Source organism: Coptis chinensis, chromosome 5 (assembly GCF_015680905.1).
Source record: "Coptis chinensis isolate HL-2020 chromosome 5, ASM1568090v1, whole genome shotgun sequence".
In the NCBI taxonomy this organism is placed as follows: Eukaryota; Viridiplantae; Streptophyta; class Magnoliopsida; order Ranunculales; family Ranunculaceae; genus Coptis; species Coptis chinensis.
Window position 1 is genome coordinate 14,780,338 of NC_141460.1, and position 25,885 is coordinate 14,806,222.

Sequence of the window (25,885 nt, forward strand, 5' to 3'; positions counted from 1 at the left end):
CTATTTTAAAAAAAAATATATATTTAGAGGGTTAAGGCAGACCCACACTGGCTACATTAAAGGACCCTAGCTCGAAGGCTTACATTGCCCGAAGACTCATGAACCCCGAAGGCTATCACCGATGCCGATGCGCCATTTTGAGTAGACCCAACTGCTTCCACCTGCTTGTCCATGAAGACTTGTTTTCGCTCTTCGGTCCACCCATCATAGCAGCACCTTGTCTTTAACCCGAAGGCTCACCTGGCCCAAAGGCCCATCACATAATTACACAAGAAATAAATCCCAACCAACACTTGGTGGGATTCGAACTTGCAACCTCTCCCATGAGGAGAGGAGTACACAACCAATTGAGCTAAGAAACTCTTGTCAATCAACAAAATCTTAAAAACTACAAAATAATCAATAAAATATTATTATAATAGCTATAAATGAGTTATCAATCGACATCTTGAAGTGAATAAATTTGAAAGAAGAGATTTCATAAGACAATCGCTAACTAGGGAATTTTATTAAAACAATTTTGAGAATTTCCAATTTCTTGTCTAAATTAAGAAATAAAAATAACATGCAAAGAAATAATGCCTAACTAAAGCAATTAATTTTCAAAGATCAATTTATCAACACCCTTGAAAGAAAGTTACTAACTCACCGATAATTCGAGTATTTCATTTTTTATACCTCTTGTTAATTTCTCCGGAACCTCACTAAATCTTAAACGCTAGTTCTAGAATTAGTGGAAAATATAACTTTAAGAACAATAATACAACTCAATATTAAATTTCAACCTCTATTCTCGTTGACTCCAAATGAGAAAATTTTAAGCATTCAATAAACCAGTCCTTCATTTTGCCCTATTTTATTTTTAAGTAGTACAAAAAATCCCAAAAATTCCTTACTAGCTAAAAAAGTCGAAAGATTTTTAACTAAAAAAATAAACTAATAATGAAAAATACCCTGTATTTTCTACGGTGATAGAAACCATGTACATTTAACCTTAGTGTAAAAACCAATATAATTAAAAAGAGATATCATTGGATTTCATGAAAAATTATATAAACCATGCACATTTAACCTTAGTGTAAAAACCAATTAAAAAGAGATATCATTGGATATTAGGAAACACTTATAAGGGAGTTTCTAACAAAAATGACAAAAACAAAATAACAAGCATTTCATAGGGCGTGAAAAAGACAAAAGATAGAATGAACATTGAAACCATCTTTATTGCTTTATTTGATGTTGATCTTTGGAAAATTACACTCTAGAGCACTCTTCCCTATTAATGAAATGAACTAAAAAACCAAATTTCTACTAATTGAATACTAGAATGGGATGCAATTAATGCCAATTCTCTTCTATATATATTTATAGCTTTCACAAACAAGATCTTAGTGCATAATATCTTCACATGAAATGGAAATAATCTTTGTGATAATATGAGAAGAAAATATAAGAGAAAGCGTTAAGGAAGTTAGAAAAAGGAATTGGAAAGAGATAGATATTATCAATTGGTTGGCTCATGGAAGGAATGAAATAAATATGAAATATTAATTGTTAATTAAATGAAAGAGAAAATGAAATAATATGATTTTAATTGGTTTTTAATTATGAATGGTGTGATTGGCAAGATTATAGCGAGGATATGAAGGAATATATATATGGTGGCTTGAATATAAGGCATTATTAAGGAAGAGTTAGCTGTACTACAAAAAGAATGACTTTACCCGACAGACAATAACTATTGCCAAAGGTATTATCCGACGGCCAAAAACCGCCGCACGACCGTCGAAAAATGCTCGGTCGGCATAGGCTTCCGACAGTTATTAACGGTCAGAACAGGCCTTCGGGGTTGATGATCTATGCCGACGGTTATTCCCACTGTTTTGGACCGTTGGGTATTCCTGCTGCTTTGGACCGTTGGGTATTCCCACTGTTTTGGACCGTCGAGTAGTCCCACTGCTTTGGACCATCGGATAGGACAAGTGTCATAGGCCGTCGGGTATTCCAACAGTTGGCGCCTGCTATTGTCCGTCGGGTAGTTTATTACTAGACAGTTGCTATCCGTCGGGTATTAGTTTTTTTGATTAAAAAAAAAATTGGTTATAATAATTCTTTTAGGTATCCCAATCCAAACATTACATTCTTTCCCCTCCAATTACATTCTTGTAGGTTCCCACTCAAAACTCATAAGAAGCTTCACACACTTGTACTTATCTCCCTTGCGACTGTACGTGGGACAGCACGAATTCCTGCCCTTAACTCTGACAGCGGCAAACATGTTTGGCCTCCAAAATCATCCTTTTCAGACATGTCATACTCATGAACCTCAATACGAAGCAAAGCAAGCTCTGGAACTGTCAACGGAAATTCAAACTCCTCATTCCAAACCGGTGTCCAGTTATCCTCAACTGTCTTTGTCTTCTTCATAACAGAATCAGCAGGCACTCCAGCAATTCCAACCTGCAGGGAGATCAATTCAATATATATATAAGAAAAATTATCTCTACCATCATCAATTTTTTTTCCTTAAAATACTGGCATGGAATAAAATAAAAAAGTAATCCAAAGACTCAACTATACTCAAGCAAGAAAGTGGTAAGACGCTTGCTGGGTTCCCCAACAGCATAGAGCTTGGGAAGCTCAGACTGGTCATCACATCATCCAGGGGCAGACCTACATCATGGCTAACAGGGCTATACCTACCCTCCCCCCCCCCCAAAATTTCTCTAAGAAAAAAAAATACTACTGTATATTGCTATATGTACTATATAGTCGTAAGTTTAACTTATTTGTCCCCCTTAACTTGAAATCCTCGTTCCGCCCTTGACATCATCACATGGGAATGGGATTATTTAACAGAACAAACTAATTTACACATCAATGAAGTCAGCAAAGAGGTAAAAGTATAAGAAGACCGTATATTGTCAAAACCACACAATGATGTTAGGAAATGTGGAAACTACTTGAAGCTTTTCAACAATAACTTTTAGCATCATACCCTTGTATAGAAGTCTGGAGGGGAATATACGTCAAAGTGTGTGTGATGAAAATCCATATGCCAGCCTTCTCCCATATATACTCGCACCTAATAAGTGATAAAAAGCCGCAATCAGAATAAGGAATAGAGAAGTTACTCAAACTGAATGCAAGTCTAACCGTGCATTATAAGATGAAATTACCTTCAATATTTGCTTCACAGGTAAACTTGCTCTAGGATCAAAGATCTCATTGTGTGGACCAACTTTGTGTAGAAATTCAGGCTTTTTGACATATCCACACCCTCCATTGGCCCTAAACATTCCCTGCATCAACCATAGTGATCTGCCGTATCCCTGCCATAGTAAATTCACATGTTATCCAGTGCAAGAAAATTATGAGTACATTTGTCAAAAGCTGATTGTAAAGTAAGATGCTAAAGAAGAATCAGTAAACCCACTCACTCCAAAAACCTGAGCTGCCAGCGAAGACAACAACAATTATTACAGGCACTGGGGTTTCCCAAGGGTACTTGACTAATCATGAATTTTACTTAGATTGGGAACCTAAGGTTTTTGAGCGAAACACTAATCCTATTATTCAATGTATAAACTTTTTTCTCGCTTCCCTACAAGTTTACATCACCGAGATAGCTGCCACTTCCTTCCAAAAGCCCAAGGTGATGGAGATATAGGTACCAGCGCGTATCAGGGGCCCATGTATGACCAAGGTCTAACACAACACAATCTTAACAATAGAAAATCTTTGGACCCTAAGAATACAGATATAAGAAAGAGGGCACCAAAAGATAGAGAACCCAAAGCACAAGTTCTCATCTATAGCCATCTTCACCACTTAGTGACAGTAGAATAGAAGGAAATAACTCTGAAGATTCTTCTCCAGGGTATATACGTATGGCAATTTGACTAAGCTTCTGACAAGAAAAGGAACTTGATCCAATTGATTGTAAATGATAACCGAGCTGCAAATAATTAAGCACAAAATTAGAACAACATTCTTTATCTAGAGGCCCACCACAACAACTATTTAACATCACCTCATTGAAAGACAAAATGCATCAGTATCACTTTAAACAATATAAAATGGAAAGTGAAAGGCAAAAACTGAAACTAGCTAATTTACAGCACACTGCACCTAGTCACCTACAAGTGTACAAATACTGCTATCCGAAAATAGCATGTCAACTGTCAACATCATAGATAAAATCAAGGCAAGAGATGAACAGATGCATACTTCCAAGTCCCCATACTACATCAACACTACTAGGACTCAGCTTAGATACTGCGTGTCCAATTTAAATATGAGGTATCCGAAACATATGGGTTGTCAATGCAATACAAAAGGTTCGCAAGGTTTGGAAAAAGATTTGCAAGCAGCCCAGTAATATATTATCAAGAAAATCAAATCATTTAGATTTCAAACCTTTGAAGCCTCAATCTCGTAATCAGCATCATCATATAGAGGCCCACCAATAAAGAAACCATCTGGTTCAGTTGTCGTTTCTAGCACTAATTCACCTTTCTGTAGAGGAGCTGATAAAAACTCATATTTACACACGTTTATCGGCTTTCAGTTACTTATTTCTTAAGTCCGAGGTCCACAGTCCAAAGTCCGAGGTCCACAGTCCAAGTCCAAGTCCAAAGTCCAACGTCCCAGATAGTCGTGACGCTTTTAGTCAAGTTACCTTACTCATGGGATTGGTAGGATAGGTCGAGTAAGGGATCGTCCAAACCTTAGGGCTCGGATAGGTTCACAACCGGAATTACAACTTTAAGTGAGTAGGATTTTAGGTTTCTTTTTTAGTTGGTTTTAATTAAATTAATCTAATGTAAATTACTACGGTGATTAAATATAGGTAAACAAAATGTAGAGAAACAGGGGAGAGTTAATCATCATGCTCATGCAAGAATCATTTTTCAACAGCTTTTATTACCAAATCACTACATCTCTAGTTCGTCTCGTTTCGAGACGACGCCGAAAGTATTGATCCCTAGTGCATGCCCACATCTCTAGGTCGCATTTCACTAGCATAAGGAGTTTTAATAATACCGCGATCTCTGGTATATTATCTCCGCCCCGCAAGCACAAGTTCACATCACCGATTTGACCGAGAGTCAGTTCGACACTGACAGAGAGTCGCTACAGACATTTTGGTCGCTACAGATCGTTTCGAGCATCGACCTCTAACTTTGTACAGGCTCTGACCATTTTGGGACCGGATGTTAATTCTATGCCTAATTCCTAAGTAGTGATTCTAGAATATTAACGAAGTCAATCCGATTTTCACACGAAGCAAAGATAACCCTCCCCGGGGGATTAGCTCATCATCATAGCAGAATAATAAAACTTTTCAGATACATTAAGTAAATAAATGCGGGACAGAAAATTAAACAAGAAAAGAAATGATCAAGTATTAAGGGTAAAAATAACTTCATCGTATTAAGTTCAAAAATAAAATGGGCGGGAAGGTAAGTCTTCAAGAAAAACTAAACGTAGCTAAAGCATTAATATGTCTTTGAAGACCTCATAATGAAGCGCGAACCTTCATATTTATAGGCATCATAGGATGACCATCCGTGAATGATTTTAATTTGCTTTTGGCCTAAGTAGTTGGTTTATTTGTTCAAAACTTTGAGAATCAAAGTTTTGTTTTGATATGTTTATCTTTTCGCCTTTTAGCCGCTTAAAGTTTCACCGTTAGCTAATTTCAATTCAAACCACCGGTTTGAATTGTTACGCGTCTTCTTTCTTGCCGGTGGTATCAATTTGAAACCATCATTTGCCACCGCCTATGCCGACTCATCATGCCTTCGGGCCCGCAGAGTGTGTCCAAATGGCGCTCGAATTGGCGCTTTTACTACTTTTGTCCTATATGAGAAGTTCGTCGCCTCGTCGCTATGGCAGCTTCACTAGCCAACGCCGGCACCTAGATTTATCCGATTTGAGCTTCGGAAGTTTCCTCGCCTCTTTGTATGTGGGCCCGCCTTGTAATCGGTTCTCGTTTTTTGGAAACTTCGACTCTAGTCGCTTTTGTTGGGCTTTACGGGGATTGAGCGGAATTCCAATATTTCCAGTATTCTTGTACTTGGCGGCTTTACTAGCCAACGCCGGCACCTAGATTTATCCGATTTAAGCATCGGAAGTTTCCTCGCTTCTTTATATGTGGGCCCGCTCGCGACCGGTTACTCGTTCTTTTGGGAACTTCGCTCTAGTCGCTTTGTTGGGCTTCACGGGATTGAGTGTGAATTCCCAATATTCCTGTATTCTTGTACTTGGCAGCTTCACTAGCCAACGTCGGCACCTAGATTTATCCGATTTGTGCATCGGAAATTTGTTGCTTCTTCATATGTGGGCCCGTTCCGCACTGGTTCTGTTCTTTTAGAAACTTCGGCTTCATGGGGTTGAGTGGGAAACTCCAAATGTTCTCGTATTCCTGTACTTTGATGCATGTTTTATCACTATCTTCATTTTAATTACGGAAACCTGCAAAAGTACGAAAATATAATTATTACATGATTATTAAACACATAATCGACCAAAATGCTATGTCCCTCGGGGTTTAATATTACAGTTTTAGGTGCTTATCACACCACCCCCAAAAAGAGCACTTTGCTTGTCCTCGAAAAAGAAGAGACATTAAAACGATAAGTGATAAAAAATGTGTTGTCCTAAGCTAAATCTCATTTTCAAGCAGAGTGCGGTTGCATTGACCAGATGCAACAAGGCCTTGAACCACTAGGAATTCCCTAGTGGACGAAGTTATAGCCTCGTGAGAGTTTTCCGAGAAGATACTCACAAACTTCATTTATACTACAACGACTTCGATAACAAAGGCTTGTTTCCTTAATTAATCTCGGTATCTAGTCATCTCTCTAGCAGGGAAACAAGGATTTTATTCTTTCAAATTCAAGTTAATATACATACAATAATCAAACATCTACGTATGAGCATGCATGCAGTGATCTAATAATGAAATGTACGAAAGCGGGGGCGTTTTCGATCCTTTGGATAAGCGTCCTTAAGTAGGTTCTCACAGGTATGTGTCGAAACACAATTTCTCTTTATTTTTCCACTCAAGCTTTGCTATCTCCGGTGTCGCAAATGCGGTGGGCACACGCTTCCCTCACATACTCAATGACAAATGAGGAGCCGAGGTCGAGAAGTCACAACTACTACTTATTATCACACTATCCTATTCCTAATTGAGCTAGAGGTCTTTATTAGGTGTTATGGGGCTTAGGTGGTAGTGTAAAAGAAACCCGGAATGGAAAATTCAAAAAATGATAAGTATGAGAGAATAAGGTCTTCAAGATATTTATACTAGAGAAAATCCTTTTTCTTTCTTTCTTCTAACATGGTTTCCACACTTGATTTTTCAAGCTTTTGTATTCCCTTTGATTTGATCTTTGGGGAATTCTAACCTTGATATTTCTTTTGATTTTTTGAAAACATATTTCTATTTTTTTTTTTTTTTTTCTTCTAAAGCACGTAACTGATTTTGATTTGTGACAAGGTTTTTCTTTCATTTTTCTCAAGACTTCATCCTATTTCTCATACTCATCATCTAGGTAGGCTTATTTAGTTGTGGTTTACTAGATGGGTAATGATTTTTTTTTTTTTTTTTGTGAAGTAGAAAGGATTAATGAAAGGTTCAAATGGGACTAACGGTAAAAAAAAAAAAAATTTTACAGTGCGAATTTTTGGCTATATCGATCCAAAGAAGGCCTAAATTCTCGCCTAGGATTTGGGTAGTGATCAAGTAAGTAGATGTGTGAACTTCTATTCGAAGAACTACTCCTCCTCGTGGTCATTACTCATATATCATACATTTTGAGGCTTTTGGTTAGATTCTTACGGGATATGGAAACTTAGTTGTCTAACCGTGGGTCCCGTAAACTTCATCATTGTACATTTAATGATAGTCGATTGCATGAATGCTCATGAAAAGATGTAAAAACTATTGCATATGTATTAAATTAAGTTTCTAAGAACAAGTCCTAATTTTGATGCTAGGGTGAGATTTCTAAATATTTTTCATCATAGAAGGAGAAACGAGAATTTGTCACTAAATACGCTTATTTAGACATTAAGTAACTATGTACAACTATGCATGCCTAATTTTTGCAAAAGGTTCTCACCACCCCAAACAAAGGGACACCGTGTCCTCAAAGTGTTAAGAGGAAGAAAGAGTATACCCGGTGGCTTTGAGCAAAAATAAAGTCGACATCTTCCACAGAAATTTATTGTAACACACTATATATTATACATCATAAAAGTAGAAGCAATAATCGTTAGAGTAGCACACGTTAGGTCACTTATTTATTTCACATCAAAACATAAAACAAATATGTACATGCATCAACTCACATTGCCCCAACCTTGAACCGGGGATAGTCCTTCCTTGCCTCGGCCCCTCGAGAAATGCCATTCCTTCAAGATCCCGCCAATCTATCATAGCTTTCCGGACTTCACTCCACTTCCTTTTCTTTGCATTGTCTAGATGAGCTATCATTTTATCATCATTAGGGGAAAGAACGAACTTTCTTAAGATACCTTTGCGGGCATGTCCATGTCCCAAATCGCAAGGAACGAATTATCTTGTTTGTTGGACACATAGAGTCGACCTTTACCCAAATTCTGAAAGGTGGCTGCAAACTCGAGGAAATATGGTCCTCACTATCCCGCATGCTGTAAATCGGGTGGTGATGTAATCTTGCCGAAAAGACCGAGCCTTCTTAAGATTCTCAATTACTAGTTCAGAATGTCAAGGTGGTACGCTTTGGGCCAATGCATGGAATGTCTTACACGCCGCCTTGATGCCGTGGAAAAATGCCAATCTCCCATGATGTTCGAAGAATAAATAACATAGCAGTTCCTACATTCATGGTCATAATCGGCTAGTGGAATAGTGAATTCGCCATCGGCAAGCTTCGCACGCTTCTTTGACGTGGGCAAGGCCATCGCCATAGCGGGCAGCAAAAAATCTTCCCTAGAGTAGTCATTAAGGTCATTCTCTATCATGTATTGGATGGGGAGATCCGGCTGAAGAGGAGGAAGGTCTAGAGCCATAGCCACCGCTGGCTCATAAAAGGCGGTCGGGTGTTACCAATACGAAGTGTAAACCCATTCAACGGAAACCCCGGACACCGGTAGATCTTCCATGTTATTATAAAAAAAGTTGCCAAACCCGGGGAGTATGTCCGGTCCGGTGTAGAATGAGAGAGTTCCATCCAACTTGAGTGATGTAGTCTCTCCAAAAGATGTCCATATGCCGGAGAATTTAGTAAGGAATGGAAAGATTGTTCTGGAATCATCTTTGGAGCTTCCATTCTGTGAAAAAATGTGACCTGTTTAGACAAGGATAAACAAATAGTAGAGCATGATGAGAATAATTAAGTAAAAACAAATTACCATATGAAAATTAAAAACTAAAAAGAAAATGATAAATAATATAAAATTGCAAAATTTAAATTGTTTTATTGTCCCAAGTAACGGCGAGGATCCTTATGTGGGAGGAATCCGCTTTATAAGATTCTCTATGCCGTCAATCCGTGCAAATAAATGACTGTTGCAACATTTTGCTTTACTCGTGCCGTAAATCTCGGCGTGGTTCTCCATTATTAGAGTGTGATTTGCCAAGAATTGGTTGTGGTCGTGGCAAGAATTGTGCTTGTTCCTCTTCGCTTTATTGTCCGCAGTCCCTCAAATTCAAGAAGGCCGGTGATAATAATGTTCGACGCTTGAATAATGTCATCACCCTTGTTGAATTAAGTGAAGCCCTTCCATGGGATTAAATACGCTTGCATAAGGCATTTTCAAGAAAGATGTTGTCGGTGGAACAATCTTCGTTGGTTCCTACACCGACATGGTTTTTTGCAACGCCGGGGTTCCGAATCCGTTCTACATACCGAAAGTGAATGGTAAGAATGTTAGCCGTTCAAGAGGTGTATGAGGATAAGTACTAGAAAAACCCCAATGTATCATGATAAGTGTCACAATGGTTGGTAAAGGGGCTGCCTTTTTCCCTTTGCACGCGATCGCGATTCCGCAGAAATTTTATAATGCAAAAAATCATTGCAGTTAGTCCGCAACACCCGTGAGTAAATGGAGGAGTGGTTTGGTTATTTCGAAGTCTTAGATGTGCCTAGGACATTATGAGCTACCCATCGATCACAGATAATTGGTTCTTTTGTAAAGATCTCCGATAAACAATACGGTTTTTCCGTTGTATTCGCCGCGTGAAGGATAGTTGCAAACATCGATGCCGGATATTATCGAAAGGTGAATCCCGGGCGGTGAACTCCTTGGTTTGTAATAGGAATTTGAAGTACCTCGTGATGATTTCCATAGTCAATTCATGCTCGCGATCCGTTAGCACGGACAAAGAATTGTCCGCTTTGGAAATAACCGCTTTTATAGAATAACAAGACCAATTCTCCGGAATAAAATGTTTGCTTATGGTGTAACAGAGGGTACCATCCCCTCGACGTAATATTTCGAGTCAAAAAAAAAGGATGAAAAAGACCATTTTGAAAATTTTCCATAAAATTTTGCTCGTGCACTGAAACTTCGAAAGTGAGGGCCATTAAAGATGGAGTGGTGAAAAATTATTTTGGAAAAAAAAAAAAAGTTAAATATTTTGAGGTGTCTATCCTTGGTATAAATAGCCACCCATCCGAAAAATGTAAAAGATACGCTTCGAGGTGTCACAGGGGTAGTTATACCACGGTATCTTCTAAGATATGCAAAAGTGGATGAAGTGTGGATGAGAAGAATGGGGCATGTGACAAGGAGTGCCCCTTTGTTTTTTTTTTTTTTTTTTTTTTTTTTTTTTAAGTAGAAGGACAAGGAAAATGTAGATATACTATCACAATATGATGTAAGAACGCATAAATGGTATGGAAACACAACATAATGATAATGATGACTTAATTACAAACCTAAATATTAGATAGAATAATATGCCACATTAACAACATGACTATAACAAAACAACCTAGCATGAAAACTTGAGTAGCATATATTCAAGCCGCCCGGCGCTCAAACTTTTCTAGTGCATCCATGAATCTTGAACTTGGAGTGATCTAAAAACGCTTTTTAGAATAAGAAGTGTAGAGGGAAGAATAAGAAATGAGTGAATATGGAGGAAGAGGTGAACTTATTTATAGAAAGAAAATTGCCGTTTTGACCCGTTTTCTTTTAATCGTTTTCTAGATGTGGTCATGACCGCTTTTCGACCGCTTTTTAGTTGTGGTTCATGACCGCTTTTCGACCGCTTTTTTATCGTTTTTCATTATCGGTTTCTGAACGTGTTAGTGACGCGTTAAAATTTGTTGTTTAAGTATGACATATTTATATATATTTATATATATATATATATATATATATAATTTATTATTAGCAATATATGTTCCTACCTATATACTATAATATTAGGTATAGCTAATATAAAACTATTTAGGAACCATCTACTATTAAGCTAGAAAGTGAAAACACGTAAATAAAATATCCGATATAAATATTATACAAGACCGGAAAAAAATAAACTAGCTACCGATGATCCTCCCGTGCCAGTAGTAGTAGTCCTCGGGGTTGCGTAGAAGAAGAACTAGGAGTCCCGCGACGTCGTCAAGACGAGCTCCCCGTGGAGGCTAACTGCCCCCGGATATCACCAAGAGTATCCATCACCGAAGCTCGAAATCCGATGTTTGCTCGCCATGAACATTCAATGAAACCGGTTCCGCGAAAAAGCATACTGTCCTGAAATGTAGTCATGGAGGCTCTCATTTCCTCTGAATTCACCCATGCTGTCTGTCATCGACTCGTGGCGAGTGGTCATATCGGTCCTTAACTCGCCCAAGGTACGTCTCATCGATACCTGGCGAGTGTACATGTCTCTCAGACCACTGTTCACTGCACGTAGGGCCTCTATGGGTTGGGTGATCTTACTCATGGCAGTCTCATCAAAGTATGGTGGGTGAGAGGATCCTACGCTAGCGTGCTCGGCAGCCCTAGGTGCTGTGGGTTCCCAAGGGTCTTGTATGCATTTCTTAAAGACTAGCATATTCTCATATTGTGGTATAGGGAGTAGTGGGGTGGCAGACAGAAAACCCAGATTAATCATGACTTGCGTTACTAGAACGGCAAGGGGGGCTGACCTAAGAGTGGCATGTGTGATAATATCAAAAAGAAAGGTAACGATGCAGAAGTTACCCTTTCGCTCCTGAAGGATCCAGAGAAGGTGGAGGAAGGTCTTGTTGATGTCGGAAGGCTTCGAGGTGCCAATGACGTTCAGTCCCAGCCATTGAGTCAGCTAAATGGTTCCGCCGCGACCGAAGCCGCCGATACGCCGCGCATTTCCCGTCGATGTTGTACTCTCCCTCGATAAGCGTGTCGAGCATTAGGTCGTAAGTCCGTGGGTACACGGACGGATCGAAGTCGATCCGTGGTCGACCGCTGGAATGCCCGTGATCCCGGAGAGCAACACCGGTGTGACTTCGCGGGCGACACCCTCGACGGTGATCCAAAAATGGTCGCCATTAAAGCTTCCATTGTCGTAGAATTTCATCACCAAATCCTTAGAATAAAGCCCTCCATTGGCATATAACAAACTCTCCCATCCTCTAGAGTGAATTTCGTGATCAAAGAATGGAGCAAACATCCCGTTTTCAAACAAATTTCCAAAAAAATTTTCCACACAAATCCGTCTGTTTCCAGCCATTGCTGATCTAAGAGGGAGGATGGCTATGGATTATTGATGAGGGGGAGAATTGGGATGATCCGACGGAAGGAAATCTTTGATCGAATGTGAGGGTCTCGCCAGACCTAGTTTTAGTGTGGGCCCGCCTCGCGGCGACCGATTCGAGAGGGGCAAGATCCGGTTTTAGGAAGATGAAACGTGGATTTGTGGACGCTGTGATCGATCGGTATTTTGGGTTTAAATGGACCGAGAAATCGATATTTGGGCTGGGCCAAAAATTTTCTCGAAGCCCAAATCAAGCCTAAAGCCTGATTTAAACCTAAAAATCTAAATGCGTACCCACGACTCGTTTGGACTCCGAATTGGACGAATGAGATATCGAAACGATCGGCACAAAAAATTCTATCCAATTATATGAGTCATTCTTGAAAGCCACAATTTTTTTTTTTTTTTTTTTTTAGAAGGAAAGTGTAAGGGTTTTATTTACATACAAGGGAGATATACATGAAAAACACTGGATGTCCAGGGGAGTCACCATCTTAAATCATAGACAACTGTCATGTGTCGGCTCGAGCTTAACCCAATCCAGCCAAACTGCGGGCTTCACCTCTATGTATTATGGGGTTAGGGGCAGGATGGTACCATCCTGGACCGTGCGCGCTACGGTCTAATAAAATTGCCCTTTTTACATACGGCTATCCTCAAACCGCCCCAAGGGACTCAAAGTAACCAATTCTAGGGTTGGTCTGGTGGAATCCATTGCCCGCTTGTGTTCCAAGTATGCAACATCCGAGGTTTGATACGAATCCCTTGTGCAAAACTTAATGCAAAGGGAAAAGGTAACAAAATAAACATATGTACAAGGTGAGTCTTTTAACGCCGATCCTCAAGACGAATCGAAGTCTTTTAACGCCGATTCTCAAGACGAATCCCATCCCGTGGGAAAACGGCGGCGGCGAGATTATCCCGCGCAGCTTGGTGTTAGACAAAAGTATACCTTAAACCTGGCTAGTATCGGATAGGAAGTCCGGGCCTAGATGTAAGGGTGTTTGGCAATGCATACACCAGCCCATCCTTCAAGCGACGCCGTTTACGAGCAAAAAGAACTACGACCATTTCCTATTCGTGGATGAGTGAGACTTACACCAAATAATTAGCTGAAGTTCGCGAGGTAGAGAGTAGAAAAGGGAAGAGAAGGAAGGAGTTGAAATTTTAGGTACCCATCGTTTACCGAAAAGCACGTTTGCTCGTGTTACAAAATACATTTATACTCCGCTTACGTAAAAAAGAGTTTTCGTGGACTAAGGTTCCGGCCTTGCAAACCACACACTTCAAAGAACTTTGGAGATCATAAGATAGAAGATGGCCCGGCTACCAAAATGGCGCACCCTCTATAGAAACAAGATCGAAAGTACGCCAAACTAAACATCTAGTCGATTAAACAGGATTCTGAAGAAGAGTCTGTTCAACATCTGGTGAGCGTAATTCGTGGTAATGTTTTAGGCGTTGTCCATTGACTTGAAATTCACTGTTATCTTTTGGATTAAGCAAAGAGATTGCCCCATAATGTTTCACAAACCGACACAATGAAAAAGGACCGCACCATCGTGTTTTCAATTTACCGTGAAAGATGTGTAACTGGAGTTGTACAAAGAAAACTTTTGGCCAATTTTAAAATCCTTACGCAAAATGTGCTTGTCGCGGCACTCTTTTCATATTAGCCTTGTAGGATTTCGAGAGATCATAAGCATCAATCTCGAATCTCCTCCACCATTTAATTGCAGTTTTCGCTTCTCACCGCCTCGATGATATTGTAATTGAGGCTTTTGATGGCCCAAAAGGCACGATGCTCAAGTTCAACCGGCAGATGACAAGGTTTTCCAAAAACAATGCGTAAGGAGACATCCCTATAGGTGTCTTAAATGTCGTTCGGTATGCCCACAAGGCATCCGATAAGCGGAGAGACCAAATCCTTTCTTGATGGGTTGACAGTTTTTCCGAATAGACTTTATCTCTCATTGAGACTTCCACTTGGCCACTCGTTTGTGGGTGGTATGGAGTAGCAACCTTGTGAGTAACTCCATATTTCTTCATTAAAACCCAAAAAATTTTGTTACAAAAATGTACCCCCATCATCGATGATAGCTTTGGGAACACCAAAACGAGAAAAATGTTTTCTTTACAAATCTCACGACAGTCTTATGGTCATTCGAAATGACATGCGAGTGCCTCAATCCATTTGGACACATAGTCTACAAATGACTAAAATGTATAGAAAACCTTGAGAAATAGGGAAGGGTCCCATAAAATCAATGCCCCAAACATCAAAAATTTCCACAATCAATATAGGATTTAGGGGCATCATATTTCGTTTGGTAATTCGACCTAAGTGTTGACAACGAATGCAAGCTACGCAATGTTCGTGTGCATCGCGAAAAAGGGTAGGCCAGTAAAAACCACATTGTAACACCTTGGCAGCAGTTTTCTTTCCACTGAAATGACCTCCGCAAGATTGTTCATGGCAAAAGGATAATACGTCGGTGTGTTCCCAAACGGAATGCAAACGAAATGAGTTGGTCGGAACAATACTTAAAGAGGTAGGGTTCATCCCGAAATAATATTTTACAAATGGATAAGAACTTTTATGATCGAGGCGACCAAAAGGAGGGACTTCCTCAAGAATCCAGGGTAGTTAACGATATCCGCATTACCATGGAGATGAGAAAATAGAGTACAAGTATTCGTCTGGGAAGGAGTCACTGATAGCTTCAGAATCACTATCGATGTCACCAACCAGTCTTGATAAATGGTCGGCTACTTACATTTTCGGTTCCTTTCTTGTCTTTGATTTCCGTGGTGAATTCTTGTAAGAGAAGGATCCAAATGAAATAATCGTTGTTTTTCGCCCTTTTCGCGAAAGTAAGTACCGAATCAAGCGGCATGGTCAAGATATACTATGGTCGATGTTCCAACTAGGTAGGGGCTTAAACTTATCCAAAGCATAGACAACAACTAGGAACTCTTTCTCGGTTGTGGTATAATTACGCTGAGCGCCGTTAAGAGTTTTACTAGCGTAATAAATGACAACGGGTTTGTCGTCACGCCGCTGGCCTAGCACGGCACCAATAGCAAAGTCGCTAGCGCCACACATCACCAATGGTTGAGACCAATCGGGGGTGAATAATAGGAGCGGTAGTCGAGCGGTTTTTAGTGTATCAAAAGCTTGTTTGCAATTGAAATTGAAGTCGAATCGCATCCTTAAGGTGAGATTGGTTAAGGTCGAAAGCAACTTTAGAGAAATCCTGAATGAATCTCCTCAGAAACCCCAATAGGGCCTAAAAGGCACGGATATCCCGAATCGCGGCGTGGAAGGGTAGCGAAGAAATTTTAACAATTTTAGCTTTATCAACCTCTATCCCGCCTTTTGAAACAATATGACCTAGAACAAGTCCTTTGGTAACCATGAAATGACACTTCTCCCAATTGAGTACCAGATTTTTCTCCTCGCAACGCTAAAGAAGACTTTGAAAGGTTGGATAAACAAATAAGCCAGGAATTTCCGTAAATGGAAAAGTCATCCATGAAGACTTCCATATAACGCTCCACCATATCACTAAAAAATGTGAAGCATGCAGCGTTGGAAAGTGCCCGGGGCATTACAAAGACCAAAAGGCATTCGCCCCAGAAGCAAAGGTTCCAAAGGGACACGCGAAAGTTGTCTTTTCTTGATCGGGGGATCGATGACAATTTGGAAGTATCCGAAATAGCCATCAAGAAAAAAAGAGTAAGCATGACCGCTAAACGCTCTAGCATCCGGGTCAATGAATGGGAGAGGAAAATGATCTTTACGGGTTCCGCATTAAGTTTGCGATAGTCAATGCAAATTCTCCATTTCAAAGGAATGCGAGTGGAGATGCATTCACCATTTTCATTTTGCACAACTTGAATGCCGGACTTTTTGGGAACAACGTGGGATGACTAACCCAGCCACTATCCGAGATAGGGTATATGATACCCGCGATCAAGTAAACGTAGAACTTCCTCTCTCACTACTTCCTTCATAGCGGGATTAAAGCGCGCGTTGTGGTTCTCGTGATGTCTTTGTGCCGCCATCAAGATGTATACGATCGCATATGCTAGGGTCTATTCCCTTGATATCATCTAAGGACCATCCGATAGCGGAGCGGTGTTCACGAATGACATGAATCAAACGCGTGTCTCTTCGCCTGCGTGGTCAAGGAGCAGAAATTATTATAGGGTGACTACCATCGAAATCGAGATGTAACGTTTCAAATCAGGGGTAGAGGTTTTAAATCCGAGTTGGAGGATTGGGGATCAAGGATTCGTGAGGGATCATCTCTTCAATGGAAAAGAGCTTAATCCGGTCTTCCGAATTAGTTTGCCGAAGCATTTAGGTCAAATAGTGGTAATCGACTCTAATAATGCATGGACATCCCTTATGTAATGAAGCCATCGCCAAACTCGGATTATCAAAAGAAAGAAATTGGTGTATCTCGTCCGGGGAAAAAGAGTTTGCGAAATAATCATGCTCCGGACTATCAACCAAGCTAATCTCGCCCTCCATTATAGGATCGGAAACCGTTTCATTAATTTGAACACGCTGAGTTCGATGAGAAAAGGTTCCCGAAAAGACAATGTCATTGAACCGCCCCGACAATTTATAAGAGCGCTGGCGGTTGCAAGGAAAGGACGCCCCAAGATGATAGGGATGGAGTCACAGCTACTTCAAGATCTAGAATGACAAAATCAACCGGATAGTAAAAATCTTGGACCTTTACTATAACGCTCTCTACTATGCCTTTTGGGTACTTGATGGAGCCGATCCGCGAAGTTGCAGAGTCATATTGGTAGGTTTCAATTCATGAAGACCTAACCGCTTAAATAAGTAGTAGGAAGTAGGTTAACATTGGCACCTAGGTCTAAAAGCCGCAAGAAGCGGTATACTTTGTCGCCAACGCGATGCATGGTACAGTTGGTCGAATTCGGTCCTTGTACTTTACCACACCATTGGTAGTGGTAATCGAGGGAAACCGCCGCTGAGGAACGCTTTGTGAGGTACATTCAGACGCCGTTTGGTGGTGCACATGTCCTTCAAAAACTTGGCATGCTTGGGCAAATGCTTTAGCGATCTAGGAAAGGTAAGTTTATGGTCAAATTTTGAAGGTTTCACGGATCTCATCAAAATGTTCGCCATGTTTGTTCTTTACCAAACGGGCGGGAACGGAGCTTTTGGACGGAATCGCGCGATAAGGATCAATGGTGGTATTTTTCCTAGGGACGAGGGTGTAGATTTTGATGGTACAACTTCGTCCGCTATAGGTCATGCGAGGTATGAGTTGGAAGGACGTTAGTCGTGGCTTCCGCCGATTCCTCGCCCGCATAATGATATTATTGTCGATGGTTCGCCGAACGAAGAGTGGTAATGGCATTTACCTCACCCCGGCTTGATTACTAGGTCCCGGTGCATTGTTGAGTTCAAAGGCGGTTTTGTAGGCTTAGGGTTTGAACCGCTTGGCCGGGAACACGCCTTTGACTTTTATCCCGAAAACCAACAAAAGAAGAGACCGGCTGGATAGAAGCTAGGATTTGATTCTGCTGATTCATGTATGTCAGAAAGTTTCAGCCGCTTTATCGGCCGTGGATTGTACTAAGGGAGCAAAGCAGAACTAGTTCTCGCTTATTATTCACGTTGATTTTGGTAGCCATATCCTTGGTTAGCGGGAACAAGGTTGCGGTTGTTTTGGTATCCCATATTTGCGTTGTTGGGAAAATTATTTTTGCCCTTGCTGAAATTATGGAGGATTTCCTTGACGATAGGAATTGTAGTTCGCGGGTGGTCGTGACAGAACGCTTGTTGCCACCGAAGGAGCTTGTTGTTGACAAAGGGTGCCAAGCTAAATTCGATGTTGTCGCCAAGGTGCATTAGGGATGTTGAAAGCACAAACCTCTTCAAAGAGGTTGGGGAGGACACTCGTGATACCAAAGGACAATAAGAATCGGGCGTCGGACTTAAGCAAAGAGGGCATGGGGAAGCGTTGGCGCCATGACCGTTTGGGTTTTTGTTCATTTACTTGTACCGAAAGAGCATCGACCTTTTGTTTAAGGATTCGATTAGAGTTTTAATTCGGATCGGTTTTGACCTTGAACATAGACGTAACTTTGGTAGGAGTGTCTTTAGAAGATCTAGAAGAATCGGTGTTTCCCCAATGGGTGCTTCGTGGAGCCTCGCTTCTCAAGAAAAGTGTATGCTTCAAGAAATTTTGTCCATGAAAAACAACCGCCGCTCATGATATCTAATGTTTCCTTTTGATGGTCGAGAGACCATTAAAGAATGAACGGACTAATACAAATGTGTCGAAGTTGATGATGGGGACATTCGAGAAGTAGATCAAGAAATCTGCTCCCACGCCCGGTGGATTCCCGGGGGGTGCCGGGCGAAAAGAATTGAATCTTTTGAAGCATTTATGTAGTTTTCTTCGAAAGTATAAAACTTTATCATGAATGCTTGAACAAGTTTGCCCCATGTGTCAATGGATTGCGGGCGCTTGTCCGGGCGAGCCAAACCGGCTTTATCGCCTAAGGTGAAGGGAAACAACCTAAGCAAGACTTGTTCGTTGGTAACGGTCGGATGGCTAAAAGTGGTGACTACTTGTTGCATCCGACGATGATTGTATGGTTTTTCATGGTCTAAACCATGGTAAACAGGTAACAAACCGAAAATGTTTGGTGGAATACGAAAATCACCTACAATCGCGATCGAAGTTTAATGCGTGAAGTAGGTCCTTCCCCGTAAAGGCAAGATAGAACCGAAGGGGTCCCTTTCGGGGTTTCTCGACCGCGTGAGATTTTCTTCACCATAATTAAAGGGATAATGGAAACGGAGATGTTTGACGAGGTTGATTTACGGAGGAGGAACTATGCCTAGGAGATAACATAAACAGTTGTTTCTTGTATTTTCGACGATGATATGTAAGTTCTAATTCCTTATGTTTACCGCACCGTAGTCTCATACAAATATGAATTTTAATTTAGTGCTCATAAGGAAACGAATAATGACCGGAGTTTTTAGAAGTTAGGAAGGAGGAAGTTGAAGCACGCCTTCCCGAAATGCTGCTAACTCGAAAGCGGGAAGCTAGGATAATGCGGTGAATATTCCAAGACCCGGTGTTACCCGAGAGAATCGAGGGAGGTTGTTCGTACTAGCACGCTCCTTAATTAGGCAACCTCAATTTTTTCAAGTTTCCTAGGCAATCGATGGAATAGGATGATGATTTATGATGGTGTATTATGCGGGTGTTATTAAGATGATTTAGATGAAATTTTTAATTACTATGATTTTTTTTTTTTTTTAATTTTTTAATTTTTTTTAATTTTTTTAATTTTTTTTTTTTTTTTTTTTTATTTACGTAATTAGTGTATTATGGAGACGTTGATTACTTAAATATGCAATTAAAAACGATAGATGCTAAAAATAAAAACTAACTAACATATACTAGTTATGCAGAAAGTCTACCCATGCAAATCTATATTACCTATACGAAAGCAACTATGTGTAAGTTATACGTGAGCTAGGGAATGTCGAGAACTAACTCATGCAATTGAATACCGCAGACGCGGAATTGATGTAAACATACACATACAAAAATATTCTAAGCAAGTGGTTTGACGCTACGATATATCAAAATATATTCAATCATATTAATTGTGTTTCGTGAATATATGATGATCTAACCACCTTTACATGCACGAGTTCTCATTCCAACATACAAATATACGAGGTAAAACAAAGTTATAGCAAATAATATCCTCGACAAAGTTTGAGGAGTTTAAGAGTTTGAAACCCAAGGCCCCGCGATTCCTCGTGATAGCGATCGACTACTCCCAAGCTTATGCTTACTAGAAAAACAGACCAAAGAGCCCAAAAGAGTAATCGAAAGGAAAGTGGCTCAGACTGAAAACCGGAGTGTTGATACTCGTGTTAGTTTCGCTTTTGTTTACTAATTCAGGTCTCGTCCCGACTCTTTTTTGTCGCTTAGTACTTCAAATTCCTACGAATACTTAGCCCGTGCTAATGAAAATAAACAACTTGGCTCACGCTTATTTGTTAGTAGAAAAAATTACGGTAAAAAGTTAGTATTGTAAATGAAATGAAAATTAAAAAGATGATGAGGTAAGGGGAGGGTTTTTATAGATGTATTCCGCTTATTACGCTAAGTCCGAGTCCTTCCCGTGAAATGCCATTTTGATAAAACATAAATTTACACGCTTATCGGCTTTCGCCATTTATTTCTTATTTCGAGGTCCAAGTCCAAAGTCCGAGGTCCATGTCCCAAGTCCAAAGTCCAAAGTCCAACGTCCGTATATAGTCGCGACGCTTTAGTCAAGTTACCTTTACTCACGTGGGATTGGTAGGATAGGTCGAGTAAGGGATCGCCCAAACCTTAGGGCTCTGGATAGGTTCACAACCGAATTACAACTTTAAGTGAGTAGGATTTTAGGTTTTTTTTAGTTGGTTTTAATTAAATTAACGGTAATGTAAATTACTACGGTGATTAAATATAGGTAAACAAAATGTAGAGAAACAGGGAGAGAGTTAATCATGCTCATGCAAGAATCATTTTTCAACAGCTTTTATTACCAAATCACTACATCTCTAGTTCGCCTCGCTTCGAGACGACGCCGAAGTATTGATCCCTAGTGCATGCCCACATCTCTAGGTCGCATTTCACTAGCATAAGGAGTTTTAATAATACCGCATCTCTCGGTATATTATCTCCGGCCCGCATAAGTTTACATCACCGACGAATTGGAGAGTCGCCCGACACTGCAGAAGTCGCTACGAGACATTTTGTCGCTACGATCGTTTCGAGCAGCATCGGCGATCTAACTTTGTACGGTCCTCGATCATTTTGGGACCGGATGTTAATTCTATGCCTAATTCCTAAGTAGTGATTCTAGAATATTAACGAAGTCAATCCGATTTTCACACGAAGCAAAGATAACCCTCCCCGGGGGGAATTAGCTCATCATCATAGCAGAATAATAAAACTTGTCAGATACATTAAGTAAATAAATGCAGGACAAAATTAAACAAGAAAAGAAATGACCGCTATTAAGGGTAAAATAACTTACCGTATTAAGTTTCTTTGAAATAAAAATGGCGGAAGGTAAGTCTTCAAGAAAAACTAAACGTAGCTAAAGCATTAATATGTTTGAAGACCTCATAATGAAGGCGACCCTTCATATATATATAGCTGATACAAAGAGTGACCCGTGAATATTTAAGGTTTTGTTTTTATGCTAATTGAATGGTTCAAACCAAACTTTGTTTTCAACCGCTTTTAAGTTTTGTCCTTTTGCCATTTTAAGGTTTTGTTTTTAGCTTATGTTAATTCAAACCAACCGGGTTTGAATTGTGCGATGTCTTCTCTCTTGCCGTGGTATCAATTTGAAACCATCATTTGCCACCTGCCTATCTTTGACTCATCATGCCTTCGGGCCCAAGCAGAGTGTGTCCACTTAGTGTGTCCAATTGGCGGCTTTTTGGCGTTTTACTACTTTTGTCCTTGCGCAGAGTTCGTTCGCCTCGTCGCTATGGCAGCTTCACTAGCCAACGCCGGCACCTAGATTTATCCGATTTGAGCCGGAAGTTTCCTCGCCTCTTTGTATGTGGGCCCGCTTTGTATCTGGTTCGTTCTTTTGGAAACTTCGCTCTAGTCGGGCTTTGTTGGGCTTTACGGGGATTGAGGGGAATTCCAATATTCCCAGATTCTTGTACTTGGCGGCTTTACTAGCCAACGCGTCGGCACCTAGATTTATCCGATTTGAGCATCGGAAGTTTCCTGCTTCTTTATATGTGGGCCCGCTCTCGACCGGGTTCTCGTTCTTTTTGGGAACTTCGGCTCTAGTCAGGCTTTGTTGGGCTTCACGGGGATTGAGTGTGAATTCCCAATATTCCCGTATTCTTGTACTTGGCAGCTTCACTAGCCAACGTCGGCACCTAGATTTATCCGATTTGAGCATCGGAAATTTGCTGCTTCTTCATATGTGGGCCCGTTCCGCACTGGTTCTGTTCTTTTGGAAACTTCGGCTTCACGGGGTCGAGTGGGAAACTCCAAATGTTCCCGTATTCCTGTACTTTGATGCATGTTTTATCACTATCTTCATTTTAATTGCGGAAACCTGCAAAAGTACGAAAATATAATTATTACATGATTATGAAACACATAATCGACCAAAATGCTATGTCCCTCGGGGTTTAATATTATAGTTTTAGGTGCTTATCACCAATGCCCAAATCAATTGCCGGGATGGCTCAATGACTCTTTCTTTTGGAAATCTTTTTGTGGAAGTTAACATGTTTAGACAAAAACAGAGACAGCTAGGTTTTCCTGTAGAAGGTGAATTCAAGTCTATTGAGAGTTTTGTATATCACATTAGTGCTTCTGACAATCTCGTCCCCACACTAGTAGATACCCTTCTTATGGAAAAAGACAAAGATCACAATTTTGACTCTTTGAACATAACTGAACTAGCAAAAGAATTTTCCACCCTTTCTTCCGACCCTATGAGAGATAGAGTCAATCTCACAATAGACGAGATAGATGAATTCCTCAAAGATGGAGATAAATACCATATTTATGTGGATGCGAACAACCTAGATGAGGACTTCAACGAATTTCTAAGAGCCGGTGATGATCCACCCTCTCAAGCGCTACCTAGAGCACCACCCTACCACCATCCACTTGAGCTAATCCCTCACAGAATCCAATCATTCTTCCCACCCTTTTCTTCTAACACTTATCCACATTCCAGGTATCTTCCACAACCATCCATTTTCTCACGATCATTCACTTGGACACCTTTTCGTTCAAAGAAAAAGAAGAAAATTTATGCTCGATTAGGTTCTAGATCCATCAGAATTCACTCCCATTCTACTAAGCCATGCCATAGGAAATCTTGGTGCTTAATTCTGTTTGGTGGTGCATTACGTGTTAACTATTTATGAAAAGATCCACAATTATTTAGATTAATGATGTATGGTAAACTGCATGCTAATACATATATATCACATTAAGTCTAAGGAATCTGACTTAAAAAGATCCATATAATTTTTTGTAACATACCACCTTTTTGGAGTATAGGCCAAACAAACATTTTCAAACTTAAAAAGAGTTTTCCAATTTTGTTTGGGGGTGGCGTATTTTGGTATTTCATTTCAAATCTTTTTGCCACCCTTTACCTATCATGTTTACTCCAGTAGAGTTTGTGTTAGTTAGTACGTAACAGTTAAATTGTGCTCCATGTTATCATATCATCTTTATAATATTTCTGTTACAAGTACTGCCAATTTTTGCCACGTTTCTATGGTAAATTTTTTCCTTATCTCTTTACACTTTGAGGACAAAGCGTTCGATTGTTTAGGGGTGGGATAGAAACATTTACAAATATTAGGCACTTTTAGGATGTAAATTTCACACTTTTCTTTATAAAAAATTAAAAATCATAAATATTGTTTATACTAGGCACTTAGTGATAATAGTATTGTTCCCTTCTCCATGATGATATTAGTCTAGAAATCTCACGTAGTACTTGAATTAGGATTTAATTTTTGAAACATAGATTAATATATAGGTAATAGTTATTGCATCTTTTTATAAACATCTTGCATGAGCATCTTTGATTGTACTTGGCAGTATTTTTCTGAGACCTAGGTTAAAGTACTTAATACATATCCTGTGAGCATCTAGCTTAAAAGCCTCATAAGAGTGAAATATCTAAGTGATGACACAAGGGAGAAGTAAATTCCGAGTAGAGAAATCGCAAATCCACTTGCTTGAATTTTTTGTTAAAGGTAATTGATTAATTATAAAGAATAAGGATTACATGATAGCCAATGTAGCAAAAGAAGGAAACAAAAAGATACAAGCCTGCACTAGAAAAGAAGAACTAGTGAACAAAATGATAATAAGTCGTATGATGGTTCTCCAGATGAATCATGAATGAAGGTCGAGAAATCCACCATATACTGTCCCCCTGTGTTAATGCAGCTCCACATGCACGCGTATCCGGCTCCCGTTAGTCTCGCCAAGATGAAGTGAGGTTAATCCATGCCGCTTTATCTTTCAAAGATTGCCGGTTTCTTTGACTCTCCAATGTGTGGTGTTGTTCGAAAAGCTGGACAACCAAGTAGAATCGCATTCTACCCAAATATAGCGCCAACCCAAATCAATTGCCTGTTTAATGGCCTGTATAATAGCCATTGTTTCCGCCATGTAGTTAGTGGATATACCCATCCCACCAGCAGCCGCTCCCAAAAAATCTCCTCTGTAGTTTCTGAAGATATATCCCCACCCTGATCTTCCCGGATTTCCTTTCGAACATCCGTCAGTGTTTATCTTGAGTATACCCGGAGGAGGAAGTAGCCAAAAGCACTCAAAGATCTTTGGGGACCTGCGAAATTTGAGCTGTAGCTGGAAATGCTTTAGAATCTTAAGGTCATGCATCGAGTTTTCCATAATCCCCGAGGACTTATGATGCGCTCTTGTAATCGCTCTCCTGATCAAAAAGCAAACATGTGTGTAGCTTGGAGCTTTGTCGTCATAGAGGGCTTTGTTCCTGGTTTTCCAAAGATTGACCATGATCGTCAAGGAGCAAGCTTTCCACATATCCAAGATGAGTGAGCTGTAGTGCTTGCACTGCTGCCTCACAAGAAGAAGGACTCCAAATCTCGCTGAATTTGAAAGATTTGCTGAGCAAAATGCCATATCTTCTTAGCAAAGGTGATAACTGAAGAAATGTATAGTCTACCTACGAAATGAACGATGAATTCAATCCGTAAGTAAACTAAAACTAAACTTTTACTGTCTCAATTATCAAAGCTTCTACTCTCAATGCGAATTGCACTAAGTGGAGTAGGAAGTTCGTTCCACTCCTAGTTCCCTAGCATGAATTGTTTTCTAAGTCTAAGAAATCAGTCTTAAGTCAATGAGAGATTTTCTTAATTCACGAACTAGACTACGATGCAAACTACCCACGAAATGCAACTAGTCGATTATCGACAACTAAGGGAATGCTACGTTGATTCGATGATAAGGAGTTAGAGGGGGATTGATTCCACCTTAACTCAACTTAATCCACTAACGACGAAAATTAAAGTAATCCGAA

The 25,885-nt window shown here is 40.1% G+C and overlaps 1 pseudogene across 1 annotated transcript; it reads right to left on the minus strand.

The window, feature by feature from the left end:
* Positions 1-2,100: 2,100 nt before the first annotated feature.
* Positions 2,101-25,485, minus strand: LOC147496835 (uncharacterized; annotated as a pseudogene). The gene is made up of 5 exons (XR_015196767.1): positions 25,011-25,485; positions 4,420-4,529; positions 3,180-3,332; positions 2,999-3,085; positions 2,101-2,460 (listed from the first exon to the last, which is right to left on the minus strand). The product of XR_015196767.1 is annotated as an uncharacterized LOC147496835 (transcript).
* Positions 25,486-25,885: the final 400 nt, after the last annotated feature.